The sequence below is a fragment of the Mesoplodon bidens genome (assembly GCF_964165515.1).
Source record: "Mesoplodon bidens genome assembly, chromosome: 6".
In the NCBI taxonomy this organism is placed as follows: domain Eukaryota; kingdom Metazoa; phylum Chordata; class Mammalia; order Artiodactyla; family Ziphiidae; genus Mesoplodon; species Mesoplodon bidens.
In genome coordinates, this window is record NC_138162.1 from 112,717,135 (window position 1) to 112,732,551 (window position 15,417).

Sequence of the window (15,417 nt, forward strand, 5' to 3'; positions counted from 1 at the left end):
GGGAAACTCTGCTTGGGTGGGTCAGGGAAGGAGAGACTTCATAAAAAGGAGACACTTGAGCCCAGCCTTGACAGATTTTTAAGAATTTGGAGGAAGATGTTCCAAGGAGAAGGAAAGTGCATAATTGGTTCAACAAACTAAAATCAGTTCCTTATGATTTCAGCATAAAACTTCGGGTTGAAAGCTGGTGTAAAGCATCCTGTGAGTCATTCTAAGAGGTCTGCACATTACTTTGGCAGTTGGGGACCTTTCCTGGACGTTGAGAAGAAGTAATATGGACTTATTTGTGTTTGAGAAGATGAGCTTGGGGTGGCTTCAGAATGGAATAGATAAAAGCTGACCTGAAAATCTGGGTAACTAAGTGGGAAAATATCACAAAATTCCATAGGAGAGATGATAGAGGCTTCAGTACATGCAGTAACCATGGAGATGAAGAGGTAAACACAGACAGGGGCACAGTTAGGAATCAGAATCAGCAGTGCCACATGAGAAACGAGCAGTGACAAGGAAGACAACTCAAAGTTTAAAAAAACCACAAAGTTTATAAAAGCATCATCAGCATCACTGAAATGCAACAGTAACATCAGCAACCTTGAACCAGAATCATTCTTTTTAGCACATTTTGAAATTGATTATTTCCTCCATAGTCACATGAGGCAGGGCTCAATTATCAAATCTACTTATTTTTAATAAATAGGGAAATGGACAGATCTGGGAAAAAAGGATGGCAGGTCAAGAGTGAAACAATGTCTCATCATTCCCATCCTGGAGAGGTTTTCTGATTCTCAGAGTTACTATTATTAGAGATGATAGTGTCTCCAGTTTGTGTTTCACAGATTACATTTCTGCAGAAGAGATTATAGGGAAAAACATGAGCTTGGGCTCTTGGTTTCAAGAGAAAAAAAATTATAAGGACACCAAGGTGTCTTCCAGAACTCAAGGGCAGGAATGCAGCTGATGGCAGGCAGGAACACCTGGAATCAAGATCTCCAAAATATCAGCACTGCCCATTTCTTCTCATCTATTTGAATCTTCTCTCTGTTTCTCTCTCTGAAGACTTGCTTTTATCAATGTCAGATTTCATTTTCTCTGAGGGCATTAATTTTTTTTCAAAGAAAGGACAAATTATAGCTACTGGGATTCTCTTAAATTGATATTCAATTTACTAAAGTAAAAAATTCTAAAACTTAGTTTCCCTTAAGCCTTTAATCATATATATGTGTATATACATCATATACTTGTATTTATAAATTTAGTAAAATTTAACAATAACTTTCAAAGTGGTCTTTGACTGCTCTTTGAGTCACTCAAGTTACAGAACTCACTAAACATGCAGACTTCTCACAACTTAGTTAATTTAATTGCCTTCAAAATTTTAGATGCATCCGTAAGATTAATACATTTGTTGCCTGATCTCACCTGACAAGTGAAGTTTCCCCCAAGTACTTTCTCAAGTATTTACACTACTATAGTAAACCTAATATATTAAATTCATAAATATGATAAATCTGAAGTCCCCTCAAGCATCTCAGCAGTCTTTACAATCTTAGAAAAAAAGTCTCTCCTGTTTTGCAACATACATCCCAAGTTCAAATCAGTTCTTTAATTATGATTTTAAATTAGAATTAAAAAACCTCGACTGTCAGATTCTCCAACAAGCTAAGTGTGGTAGCAACCTTTAAGCTGGCCCCCCATGACCCTCCCCTCCTGGTATTCACATTCTTGTGCAATACCCTCCTCTTGGAGGGCTGGCATTTAGTGACTTCTAGTGGATAGAATGCAAGAGAAGTGATGCTATGTTACTTCCAAAATGAGGTTATGAAAAAACTGCCTTCTGTCTTTGGTGACCTCCTACCTCTCTTGATTGCTCACTCTGAGGTAGCCAGCTGCTGTGCTGTGAGCTTCCCTATGGAAGGCCCATGTGGCAGAGAACAGAGGGAAGCCTTCAGGCAACAGCCAGTGAGGAGCTGGGACAATCAGATCAACAAACCATGAGGAATTGAATCTTGTGAGCAACCAGGTGAATGAACTTCAAAGCAGAACCGCCCTCTCCCTGACCTCAGTTGAGCCTTCAAATGAGACTGCAGCCCCAGCTGACACCTCGATTGCAGCCTTGAAGAGACTTTGAGGCAGAGGTATTCAGCAGAGCTGCACCTTGATTCCTGATCTACAGAAACTGTGAGATAATAAATATTTGTGCCTTTAAGCCACGAAGTTTTGGAGTCATTTGTTATAAATATGTACTAGTCAGGGTTCTCCAGAAGAGCAGAAGCAATAGCTTGTGTGCGCGCGTGTGTGTGTGCAATGTGTACACAGAGAGAAAGAGAGACAGAGAGAACTGGCTAGTCCAAAGGGCAGACTGACCAGATGATAGTTCCAAAAAGAGTTCACGATGCAGCCTTGAGTCCAAAAGCAGTCTGGCAGGGAGCACATTGAGGGTGGGGTGGTTGGCAGAATTCCACCCTCTTTGGAGGACCTCAGTCTTTTCTCCTAAGGCCTTCAACTGAGGCCCATCCACTCTATGGAGGGTCCTCTGCTTTGCTCAAAGTCTACTGATTTAAATGTTAATCACATCTAAGAAATGCCTTCACAGCAACATCTAGACTGGTGTTTGACCAGACAGCTGGGCACCAGAGCTAAGTCTCAAGCTGACATATGAAATCAACCATCATAGCATCAATAAATAATTTACACATATTAAAACTATAAATAATTACCAAATATGAGCATATTTTTCCTACCTTAATACCAAAGTGTGTACTTAACCATGTCTATATTTAACTTTAAACCTCTTCAAGGAGATTGTTTTGTTATTCAGAGAAGAACTGGTATTGTCATCTCAGTGTGTCAAGGTTGCTACTAACCTGTGTGATTTGGGGTCAGGATGAAAGGTCTGGGACAGCAGACATACAGACTGATACCATTCCTGCCTCTGAAAGCAGGCTTCAGACATTCCTTTAGCTTATATTTCCATCTGATTTGGATAAGTGGAATTTTGCCACCTGAGGCTTTAGCTACATTTTTTTCGCCACTTAATCGGATTTTGTATTTTTTTTTTTGTTTGTTTCCTTTTAGATTTAGGTATATATGTTGGAGCTTGCATATCCTTCATGATTTTGTTTGACTCAAATACCACAGTAGTAACTGCATCCTGGCTTGTCCTGTCCACAGAGTAGAAAATATGGCCACTAATAGCTCCCATGCTTTATACCTACATGCATGGCATCCTGAAAGATATTAACTTCATTTCTATTTCTAAAACTGTTGTAAGAATTCCAGTTGATCTGGTTCAGGTATGTCCTGTCCAATGTAAAAAGACACACAGCCAGGGACAGATAGGCAAGGGCCAACCATATTACATTCTAAGCTTGGCACGTGATTTAAGTTGCATATGAACAGCATGTTTTACTCTGTAGTCTGTATTAAGAATTCTGAAATGTAACTCGCTGGGATAAGGTCTAAAAGCAAACAAGGAATGATCCTACAGGCAAGAATTCTAGGCACTAGAGGAAGATAAAGAGGTACTTTTAGACGTAGAGACTCTGGTAGCCATAAAGTTGGGGACTGGAGAATGGCTGCTCTAGGCCTACCTGTCAATACCAAGCAGAAAAATACTTATTTGCTGCTTTCTGCTACCTGGATTGTCTTAAATATTTGAACATGATAATCTGAAAGTTGAAGACGGGTTTTCTTCTTTTCCCTTCACTGTAATAAAGTAAGAGCTATCGTAAGGATATCAAATTAAAATTTCTAATGATTGATTTTTAGAAGACATAGTAGCAATAGAATCAAGACGAGAAATGAGAATAAAGGAAATCAATTCCTAGGCAACTCTTTAAGCACTGAATGGGTTCTTTCCTCAGAATTACCTTTTTATAAATAGGAGACACATACATGCCCTGCATTCAGTCTCAGGATGGGCACGTAAATCTTACACCAATTATGTGGAATTCATAACTTTGGCTGGCTACCATCTTTTCCTCTCAAATTAATCATATGCGGCATCTCAGAACTTACCCACACAGCTGGGGGCTAGAAGTGTCATTTAACCATGTGCTTCTTGGAATCTCTCACATGATTAAGTATGTGTATCCAGTTCTAAGAAAGAGTAAAGATTTGGTTACTAGAGTAGAATGGAGCTTTCTTCAATCTTGAGAAATAAAAACGAAGCTGGAGGAATCAGGCTCCCTGACTTCAGACTATACTACGAAGCTACAGTAATCAAGATAGTATGGTACTGGCACAAAAATAGAAATATAGATCAATGGGACAGGATAGAAATCCGAGAGATAAACCCATTCACATATGGTCACCTTGTCTTTGATAAAGGAGGCAAGAATATACAATGGAGAAAAGACAGCCTCTTCAATAAGTGCTGCTGGGAAAACTGGACAGCTACATGTAAAAGAATGAAATTAGAACACTCCCTAACACCATATACAAAAATAAACTCAAAATGGATTAAAGACCTAAATGTAAGGCCACACACTATAAAACTCTTAGAGGAAAACATAGGCAAACACTCTGACATAAATCACAGCAAGATCCTTTTTGACCCACCTCCTAGAGAAATGGAAATAAAAACAAAAATAAACAAATGGGACCTAATGAAACTTAAAAGCTTTTGCACAACAAAGGAAACCATAAACAAGACAAAAGGACAACCCTCAGAGTGGGAGAAAATATTTGCAAACGAAACAACTGACAAACGAAGCAACTCCAAAATATACAAGCAGCTCATGCAGCTCAATATCAAAAAACAAACGACCCAATCCAAAAATGGGCAGAAGAGCTAAATAGACATTTCTCCAAAGAAGATAAACAGATTGCCAACAAACACATGAAAGGTTGCTCAGCATCACTAATCATTAGAGAAATGCAAATCAAAATTACAATGAGATATCACCTCACACCAGTCAGAATGGCCATCATCAAAAAATCTACAAACAATAAATGATGGAGAGGATGTGGGGAAAAGGGAACCCTCTTGCACTGTGGGTGGGAATGTAAATTGATACAGCCACTATGGAGAACAGTATGGAGGTTCCTTAAAAAACTAAAAATAGAACTACCATATGACCCAGCAATCCCACTACTGGGCATATACCCTGAGAAAACCATAATTCAAAAACAGTCATGTACCACAATGTTCATTGGAGCACTATTTACAATAGCCAGGACATGGAAGCAATCTAAGTGTCCATCAACAGATGAATGGATAAAGAAGATGTGGCACAGATATACAATGGAATATTACTCAGCCATAAAAAGAAATAAAATTGAGTTATTTGTAGTGAGGTGGATGGACCTAGAGTCTGTCATACAGAGTGAAGTAAGTCAGAAAGAGAAAAACAAATACTGTATGTCAACACATACATATGGAATCTAAAAAAAAAAAAAAAAGGTTCTGAAGAACCTAGGGGCAGGACAGGAATAAAGATGCAGACGTATAGAATGGACTTGACGACACAGGGACAGGGAAGGGTAAGCTGGGACGAAGTGAGAGACTAGCACTGACATATATACACTACCAAATGTAAAATAGATGGCTAGTGGGAAGCAGCTGAATAGCACAGGGAGATCAGCTCCGTGCTTTGTGACCACCTAGAGGGGTGGGATAGGGAGGGTGGGAGGGAGATGCAAGAGGGAGGGGATATGGGGATATATGTATATGTATAGCTGATTCACTTTGTTATACAGCAGAAACTAACACAACATTGTAAAGCAATTATACTCCAATAAAGATGTTAAAAAAAAAGAAAGGAGCTTTCTTTCCTGAACTAGATATGAGTCACATACAATTATCCTGTTTGACAAGCAAATAACTCTATACCTCTGTTTTCCTGTGCATTTGTCAAAAAGCTGAAAGAATGCACTCCACATAAAGGAACTTGGTGAATAATATTTGGTTACATACTTAGAATTTATTCCACTTTGGCAAATTGCCCTCAGATTCTCTTTGGAAATGTCCCTCACTCAGTATGCCATACGCCATGAGCTTTGAATGGATTGACTCCATCCCAGCTCCAAGGTATATTATTTTTTCCCCACTTAAAACAAAGGTTGGTTCAATAGAGGCTTTCACCCAAACCTAGATCAATCAGCATTTGGTTTCTTCCTGGCCACAGTGATTTTCCCAATCAGAGTAAATCTCAAGACTTTTATTAAATGGTTATAGGAAGTGACCATCTCTCTCCCCTTGGATGTGAATCAAGTAACATGTTGCCCTGGTTGCTACTGGCAGCCATTCTGAGAATGTGATGGGAACCAGAGTGAGAATGGGATGAAGCCAGCATGCAGAGGAGGGCACAGCCAAGGGAATCACAGAAAACTGGGAGACCGCCTTAATCAAAACACGCCCGGACTTTTCAGACGTGGGAGCCAGTAATTCTGGTTTGTTATTTATGCTAATTTGTGTTGGAGGTATGTTACTTACAACCAGAAACATCCCAACTAATACATAAATCATCTGGGAAGGTGGACTTATCCAGAGAGTAAATACTAGAATATAGCAAAGGTTAAATTAACCACTACTGTTTATTTTCACTCACTGCAGCCTTTCATGAATTCAAGAATATTAGATGGAAAGAAACTAAGTTTATCAGGACCAAGCATGCCTTTGATAGTATATATACGTGGTCATCAATTCAAGTACTTTTTAATAAATGTTGGAGGCCAACTTTGAAAGTCTTGTTTGAAAATTATGCCCAGAAAGGGGAGTGCACCATTAGGAGGTTGCTTAATCTAATATGTGCTCTCTACTAACCAGCTTCTCTATCCTATAAAACACCCAACATTAGTCATGCTTTCAAAGATAAAGCTTTGAAAGATCTTACTATTCGAAATGATAATCTTAGATGGGCAAAGTAGGGGCGATGATTGATTACGTCACAACTCAGCAGGCATTACCTTCTCAGATTAGGTCCAGCAGAGAAATAACCCTCAGGAAATGGAATACAAACGTTATTAGGTGGAGGAATGGGGTGGAAGAGGGTTTTGGATCTCGCGAGCCTACAGGGGAAGGCAGGTCTCAGGGGAGACCAGATCATAGGGTAGGGGTGAGGAAAGAGTAGTAAAGTGACAAAGAGTGTTCAAAAACCTAACCTCACTTTCTGTAATTTTCTCCAGAGCCAGTCTATGTAGAGAACATTGATAAATGATATCTTAATATTTGGACTATGTATGTCTACATTGGAGTATGAACCCTGACACCAACAACTGGCAAAGTCCTAAGAACATGTCCTTGAACTAGAAGAGGGTTCAAGCCAAAAACCTGCTACAAACAAACTGAATCAATGCCACGTTTTAAACCTTAGGCTTTGCCTTCCTACCCCCTTTCCCCACCCCCTCCCTTCACCTGATCCTGCCAGTCAATGATTTTCTTGGCAATCTGTCCTTACAAGATATTTACATGATCTCTCTGCTGCACTTTCCATCCAAACTGGAAAGGAACCAGCTTTGTGAAAAACTTCTACTTGTCTCACTGGACAAAAAGCAATGATTAACTACTAGAATTGCAACCAGACATAGTTAAAAGCTGGTTCAGCTTTCATTTAATAAACTTTGTTTTTCCAAAAGAAATGGGGTCCTTCTTTTTCCTTCCATTCTGTTATCTGTCCACTACATCTTTAACTGCCTTTTTTGTAACATATCAAATAAAAGGTCATTTGATTTAAGGGAGGTTTCCAAATATTTATGGAGTAGCTTGAAAGAAGAATGTCTATAAAATCAGTTTGGGAAAAACATTTTTTTTCCCTACAGATAAAAGACCTTCAAAAATATGTTTTAATTTCTTTCTAACCAAAAGAGACAGAGAGATTATATTAAGGTATAAAACTACAACCTGACCACTTGGTATTGAATTAATATTTTATATAGAAAAATGATCATAGTAACAAAACTCTCTGGTGTGTAAAATTAGATTAAGAAAAACTAATGCCATGTACAATTTTTGGAAGTGAAAACTCCTGTCCTATATATCTGGTTTATGGTTTGCTTTCAGGAAGAAAGGTATACCATTCAAGCCTCATTTGAACCATGGTACCAATTTACCAGTAGATTAATGTCATATCATCTTATTTTTGAGATTCTGACCTTTTATTTTGTTTAATCAGGAAATATTTAAAATTACACTGTTTAGGCTTCTAGGTTTCACAGCAGCTGGTTTGCCAGCAGGCTGTTCTCCATAGGGGTTCTGGTGGAATACCAAAGTTTATCAAGCCACAGGATCCACAGAGTCTTAATTTTCCCTCATTTCTCCCCAATCCACCCACCCACCCACTCCCACCCTAGAAATTAGTAATGCAATCCAGAAGGGAACCTTGAAGTTACTAAATCAGATAGAGGGTAGCAGAGAATCCTAGACTCAGCAGAAAGATCTATTTAAATTGGTTTATAAATCTCTAAAAAAAATTTCTAAGAATGATGCTGAAAATTAATATTTATAAAGTTCGTTAGTACACCATTCTCGCGATGGCCCCGGTGGTCAGTTGATAATTATACTTTATTCTTATAACCAAAGAATCTGAATCCAACTTCTAGAAAATACATGAAGTATTTATCAGAAAGAACTTGAAATAACGGTATAAGGCAAACTCAGGAACTTATTTTTTATTTCCCTCTGAAAATGTCTACCTCAAAGATAGAAGCTATGACTGTGTAAATGATAGCCTTAAAATATGACATTTGGTAAAATCTTGGAGAAGTAATTCCTCAGTATGACTTCTAACCTTCAGTATACTGTCATATTTCCAAGAGGAAAAAAAGAAAACAAAATACAACTACAGAAGTCATGAGATTTTATACGGAAAAAATACTGAATATATTTAAATTTAAAAAAATAATTTATTATTCTTACCTTTCTAGCTACCCAAACATAGGTAGACAACTTCTAAACCCTAAAAAACAGATAAATAATAAATGTAGCTCAACGGCAACATTTAGGTTTTGAATATCTAAATGCTCCTGTATCTTCCTAACGTGCTGTTCTTGGATAACCCAGGTACCTACCTTCTTGTACTTCTCCTCTGGCTTTCTCACACATTTGCAAGGAAATGGACCAAAACATTCATTAAACAGTGGGAAAACTAAGCTCCAGAGGAAATATTTTAGGACTATAGCAATGGGTTTTATTTTCTTATTCTAAAAACACTAATGATAATATCTTGTGTTTAAAATGTCTTTCTTTGAAAGCATTTGAGCATGTTGTTTTTGTTTGTCCTGTTAATAGATTACCCACTGTTCCCATGACATACTTCAAGCTACTTGACTCACTGGTAGAGCTAAGTCTCGAACCTCAGCCTCCCACATGGATGTCTAAAGTTCATTCCACTAGGTTATATATTGGCCACTTCATAAGGTAGCCACCTGAGAGAGAGAGTCCAAAGGCCTCTGAGTTACAGCAGAAGGTCACAGCAATTAAGGTTACTTTCCTTCCCTCTGGGTATGAGCTCTGTTCCTTCATGACAGAGCTCATTTTGATTTTCAAAATCAGCTCCTTGCTTTTCCCTGCATAATTATTATCTAAAGAAAGAACTGTCTGAGCTGTTGCCTTGGGGTCTAACTTCAAGTCCATCACTTGCCTAACATGGCCTTGAGTCTGCCAAATACGTTTTAGTACATTTCTTCCTACACAGATAAGCAAGAGGACCTTAGCACAATCCAGACCAGGAAGCCAGGTCTCAGTAGTAATGAATGGGAGAATTTCCATTTACTATAAGTAACTAATTTCTTTCTACCTTAATTTTTTTAATATAGAAAATTGGGTTAATCAAATTAATAGTAACTATCTCACAGGATTCCTGTGAATTTGAAAGAGAAATTATATATATGCCATATATCATATATATATATATATATATATATAACATAGTATATGTAGTATATTACCTATATGTATGTGTAAGTTTCAGGAGTGCTCAAGTAATTTTATTTTATTCTTATTTTTTAATTTGTATCATTTATTTTTATCTTTATTAGCATTTATCCCGACAGGTCCAATACTGAGCTCAGAAACACCAGCTGGCCAGGTCAGGGACTGTCAGGGCCCCAGTGCAGCCTGCATAGACCTTTACTCCTACCCTACCCTGCCCCTCCCCAAAAATGATTAGGAAATTTCGGCAGAATGACTGTGGTCATCCTAGCACATTTACTCAAAGCTGAAATTATTTGTGAATAGCCTGGCTGTTCCTGCATCTAAATATATATAAACTATTGTAAAACTCATTCATGAATTTTTCTATTGAATTCTCAGAATATTCAGAATATTTTCAAAATATGGTTGTTTGAAGATTATGTGAATAGTCATATATTACATGTATATATATGTATATATGTGTGTAATATATATTCAATAAAAATGTGAAAGAAATCTCCATGCATTAAATTGTCAAGAATTAAGAATGTTCAGCAATAATAAAATGAGTATGTTTAAATTACTGCATGCAGAAGATGATTATAAAAGAAAAGAAGCATTTGTTTTAAAGGTTAAATGGATTTCCTTTCAATATTTCAGTGTTAAATATGGCTTCGCATACTATGTATAGTGTATGATACTGAACTTTTTAGTTCTCCATTTAAAATACATATATCTAACATTTTCCATTCTATTTTTTCTCTGGAAACACTAGTTTGTTATTTTTAAATTGTTGATATAGCCAAGATGGAATTGCAAAATCTTTAACTAAGGGCTTTTTCAGTCTTCCTTGTTTAAAGTGGATATTATAAAACAGAAGAGCAAGTCTATGAAATTCATATACATGCTTTTGCATAAAGTCAAGAGGCTTTAAAAATACTAAACTTTATATTGAAAAGGAAAGTTTTAATTTTTAGGAGTTAAAAGTTTTATGCTTATAAATTTATTCCACAGAGTATGTATCTGGATTGATGAATGTCTGCCTTAGGTAAGCCGTCAAAGTCTTAACTTGCTTATTCATACTGTTTCTTTTTTTTTTTTTTTTTTTAGTTTTAACTTTGAACATAGTTTTATTGAAGTGTATAGCAAAGACTCTAGGACACTAGCTGTTTGCAAATATACTGGATTTGAGATGACCTCAGAAGCTAGAGCTACATATAATTCAGACTGTGCTAAATCATATAAACATTTCAGTCTTTGTTTAAAAAAAGGTCATTTTTATTATATGTCTTTCTTTTTTTCTGGGCAGAGTGCCTTCACCTGCCCTGTTTTCTCCTATCAGTCTTCTTTATTTACATAACAGTTTCCTTCAACTTATAACTTACAAGTTGACCTGACACGAAGCTGTTTCTTTCTGGATCAGAAAAAGAAAATATGTCATGTATTCTTCTTCTTTTTTTTTAATAAACCATCTGGACATCTGGAAGCAGAGTCCAAACCTGTCAGCCTCGCATGTTATAAAGCAAATATGCATTATTCTATGGAGGAAATGAAAACAGAGGTGTTCTTTCCTCATCTCCCCACCTCATGGAAAGAAGTTTAATTTCTGGGAATTTCGGTGACAGTCTGTATCAGAGAGGAAGGGCACAGCAATTGCCTAAAGCAAACTAAAAAAACACAGAGTTTCATCAAACACCTCCCAGATCTTCGACAGTTTGCTCAAACTCCATTTAATTTTTGACAGAGGGTTTAGATATATAGAAAGGGAAGGACAAGCTTCCAAGCCAAATGTTCTTAATGGATGCCAACTGAGGGAGAAACAATGGCGTGTTGTTTCCTCGGCCATTCGGTCAAGTTTGTACTATAAGACATAATAAATAAGGTGTGTTTACAGCACACAGTGGCTGTGAGACGTGCCAGGTGGCGTGTTAAATACACTCATACTTAGCTAAGGTGTTCCATTTCCTAATCTACGTGTCTCAAAGTAACAGGGTCACACCCTGGCATAGTGCTCTGAACAATTAAAAGCAACAGACAGACACTGGAGGTAACAGGAATCAACCTATTTCAGTGTTTTCAGACAGCTGCTATTACACAATTGAAAAAAAAATGCGTTCTTGGGTCCTCTGAGACTTAAAGGGACATAATATACATGAATCGTTTAGCCCACTAAATCCACGGCTCAGTTATCAAGGTATCAAAGAATCAGTCATAGGAGCTGAAATAGCCAATGCCCTTCCTTCTCTATGCTAACATAGAATTATTCTCTATGACAGAATCACATCCAATCTTAAAAATGCACCATTTTTTTAATATAAAGGTAATGCCTCCCACTCACCAACAGTACTTTCATAAACAGAGTAGTTTTACTTTGTATGAAGCAACGGGTCTGTAAAGCATTCATGTCCACAACTGTAGCATACACAGACAATGATCTGGTACCTAACAGTCTTCTAAGAATGCCATTCAACCCTATTTATCTGGACAATTCTATGATTCTCAGAGTTGACCTAGGATGATTATTCTAGTCTAACCCCTGTCACTCATACAGAATAATAGTGCATACCAAAACCAAACTTGAAGATGCTTCTCTTGACCTCTGTGGACTGACAGGCTATCTTTTCCCACCTTTCACCTTGGTCAAGAGACTAGTTTCTTCTCCCCACTACTCCCACCGCCATTTCTAAGATCAAAGAAGCATTTGGGATTCTCTGTGACCCATTTTGCAGATTTGTCTGTTTTATGTCACCTTTTACTTGTGACATAGGAGAGCCTAGTCACACACTAGACTCTCTTGCCAATATTTTAAAAATCCCTTCATTGTCTATAGCTTCCCTTGATAGCTGGATCCACGCCTGTGTGGCAGGTTAAGTCTTGTAGATCTCTGAGATTTTAGGCTCCCTCAGGCTAGATTTCTAGAACTTGGAGGCAATTTTGAGAATGCAATTTCAAAAGTTTGCTCTAAGAAAGAACTAACAGAATTTCCCATTATAACTATTCCAACATGCATCTTTAAAGAACAAAAGCCAATGGATTTTCATCAGGCTCAAAGAAAATATTGGTGCTTTTCAAAATCCATCAGAGATCCTGTACAACCCAACTCTTTTCCTAGGCAAAATTCTCTGGCTTATATTCAGAACTTCCATAGACAGATTTTTAAATCACAGGTTGATGTGTTTTCATTTAAGTGGTAACTTCCCACATTTGCTATAGAACAAGATTTACCATTATCACTGGATGTCTGCACCTGAAAATAAACTTTAGTTTAAGCCACACCTTTCTATGAAGTTTGACAAAAGAAGGCAGCCAGATTTGGAAGGTTATGAATTCTGCCATGGGACTTGATTCATGGCTTCTAATAAAGATATTTTAATGCTCCTGCCAAGTTCAGCAACAAGGCTTGCCAGAACGTAGAATCTCAAATAAGCCTACCCCTTAATCTTGTGTGAGAAGAGAAAACAAGCCCAAGAGCGACAAGGGTTGGATATAAGGGTTCGTCTCTGTTACCTTCCCCAGTAAAGGTCAGCTGTGCCCCCCCCCACAAAAAAAAAACATATCAACAATACCTGGCAGTGTTCAGAGTCAGCAAGAAGAGAGGGCTCTGATCTGTTGAGTATCTACGTACACAGGAAAGCCCCATATATTAACCCTCTTAATATATGTGTTTTCCCCATTAAACAGAGACAGCTTTTGATTACCCAAGTCAGTTGGGGTGAGAAGCAGGGGGGAGGGAACAAGACCAATCAAAGTGACAGGCAATAAACTCAACTGTGGTTGGCTTTCAATTCTGTTTTTGTGCTTGTGTTGGAATACGGGTGTGTCTGGCATTCTGGGAATTTGCATTTCAGACAAAGTAATAAAAAGACCATAGAAACCTAACTCAGAAAAGCTGGAGAGTCATTTTAGTTCTCCATCTGCTCAACTCTGGTTACCCCATTCCCTGCTGGGCAGACAGTCATCTCCACTTCTCCAGTTATTATCTGACTTAATTAAGTGAAGTGGCATATTTCTTATGTCTCAACCACAAAATGAAAGCACAATTTTCCAGGGAATGATGATGTAAAACTTGAGCAATCAAGATATGACTGTTTCCTAAGAAAATCAGTGGAATAAAATCAATTTGATTCTTGAGAAACTGTAACTTGCCACACATTTCAGAGATATGTAGCCTAACGCACTTGATAATTGGATACATTCTGTGAAACAAGATTGCTTCTGTAACTTTTACCTACCTCCTCACACACATCCCCCATCTCTGAGACTGAGACTGGGACAAACATCCAGGTAGTGACACAGAAGAATAAAAATCCAGGAAAAGCCAGTGGGGTATCTGTTGCCTAGCAATGAAACAGGGAGCGACGACTCAAGAACATCTTTCACCTGGAAGGAAAAACCCTCCCCAATGCTGGGTCAATGACATTACAAGATAAAAATACTTTAAAATTTATTTAACCTATACATTTTTCTCTTTTCCAGGAGGTAAACACATATATTTGGCAGGTGGAATAAATCCAATGTTCCCTTGCACAGATACTATCATTTTTGTGGCCGCTTAAAAATTTGTTTTAATGTATGATTTTGATGTTTTACAATCATTTCCCTAACACCAAGTCCTTTGAATTACTGTTCGGGATGAACTGAACAGAGTGCACAGATTCCTGAAGCCTGGAAAATTGTTCACCAGAAAGCATTTCATTTTAGTCAGAGTTGTCTCAGGAGGACAGGTATCTCTAAACAACAGGAACTCAGGGACTTGGCTGATATACCAGATATGGAAAATCATGCTCTATCGCCAAGTTTCAGAGATGTTCGCACAATATCTAGATGATTGGATTATATACATGGCAAATCAAAGTGACAAAATCAGCTATACAAATTAATTTCTTAAAGGTATCTAATGATGGTACAGTCTAAGTTAAAAATTAGAAATTCATCCCTTTTCTAAAATGAAAGCAAAAAGTTAACATCATTTCTTGTTTTATCAATCCATGCAAAAGCAAATATAAAATATTGTTAAGTTGTTAGACCCTACTAATTTTATAATTGATGCTTTCGACTAACATCTTTGCTGTAGAAAGTGACAGTATATGTTAGATAAGCACTCACAAGGTTATCAGTAAGATCCAGCTTGACTCAACCTGGCATTTTTACTCAATGAAAAAAATTTGTTCTGAAAAAACAGGTTAAGGAGAACAACAGAAATGGAGAAATATAATTGCATATTCATAAGCCAACACTAGTTAGAAAATAATCAAAGAGAAATGCAAGTGCTCTCTGACATAGATGGCATAAATAATGACTGAAAGTATGTCATAAATACAAAGTCAAAATAGATGAAACAGTGTGTATAAAAAAGATGGATATTTCTTCTATGATGCATCTAGAACTTACTGTGACAGACATTAGAAAAACACATTATATAACAAAAAGGAAAAGATGGTCATTATTTTTCAAAGGGTTTGAATTTAGTCAGCCAAAGGGTTATGCACAAACTACAGATTGTATACTATTTTTTTTTAGAAAATACCAGTTTAGATGATTCTTTCTTATATCCTTCAGTATCA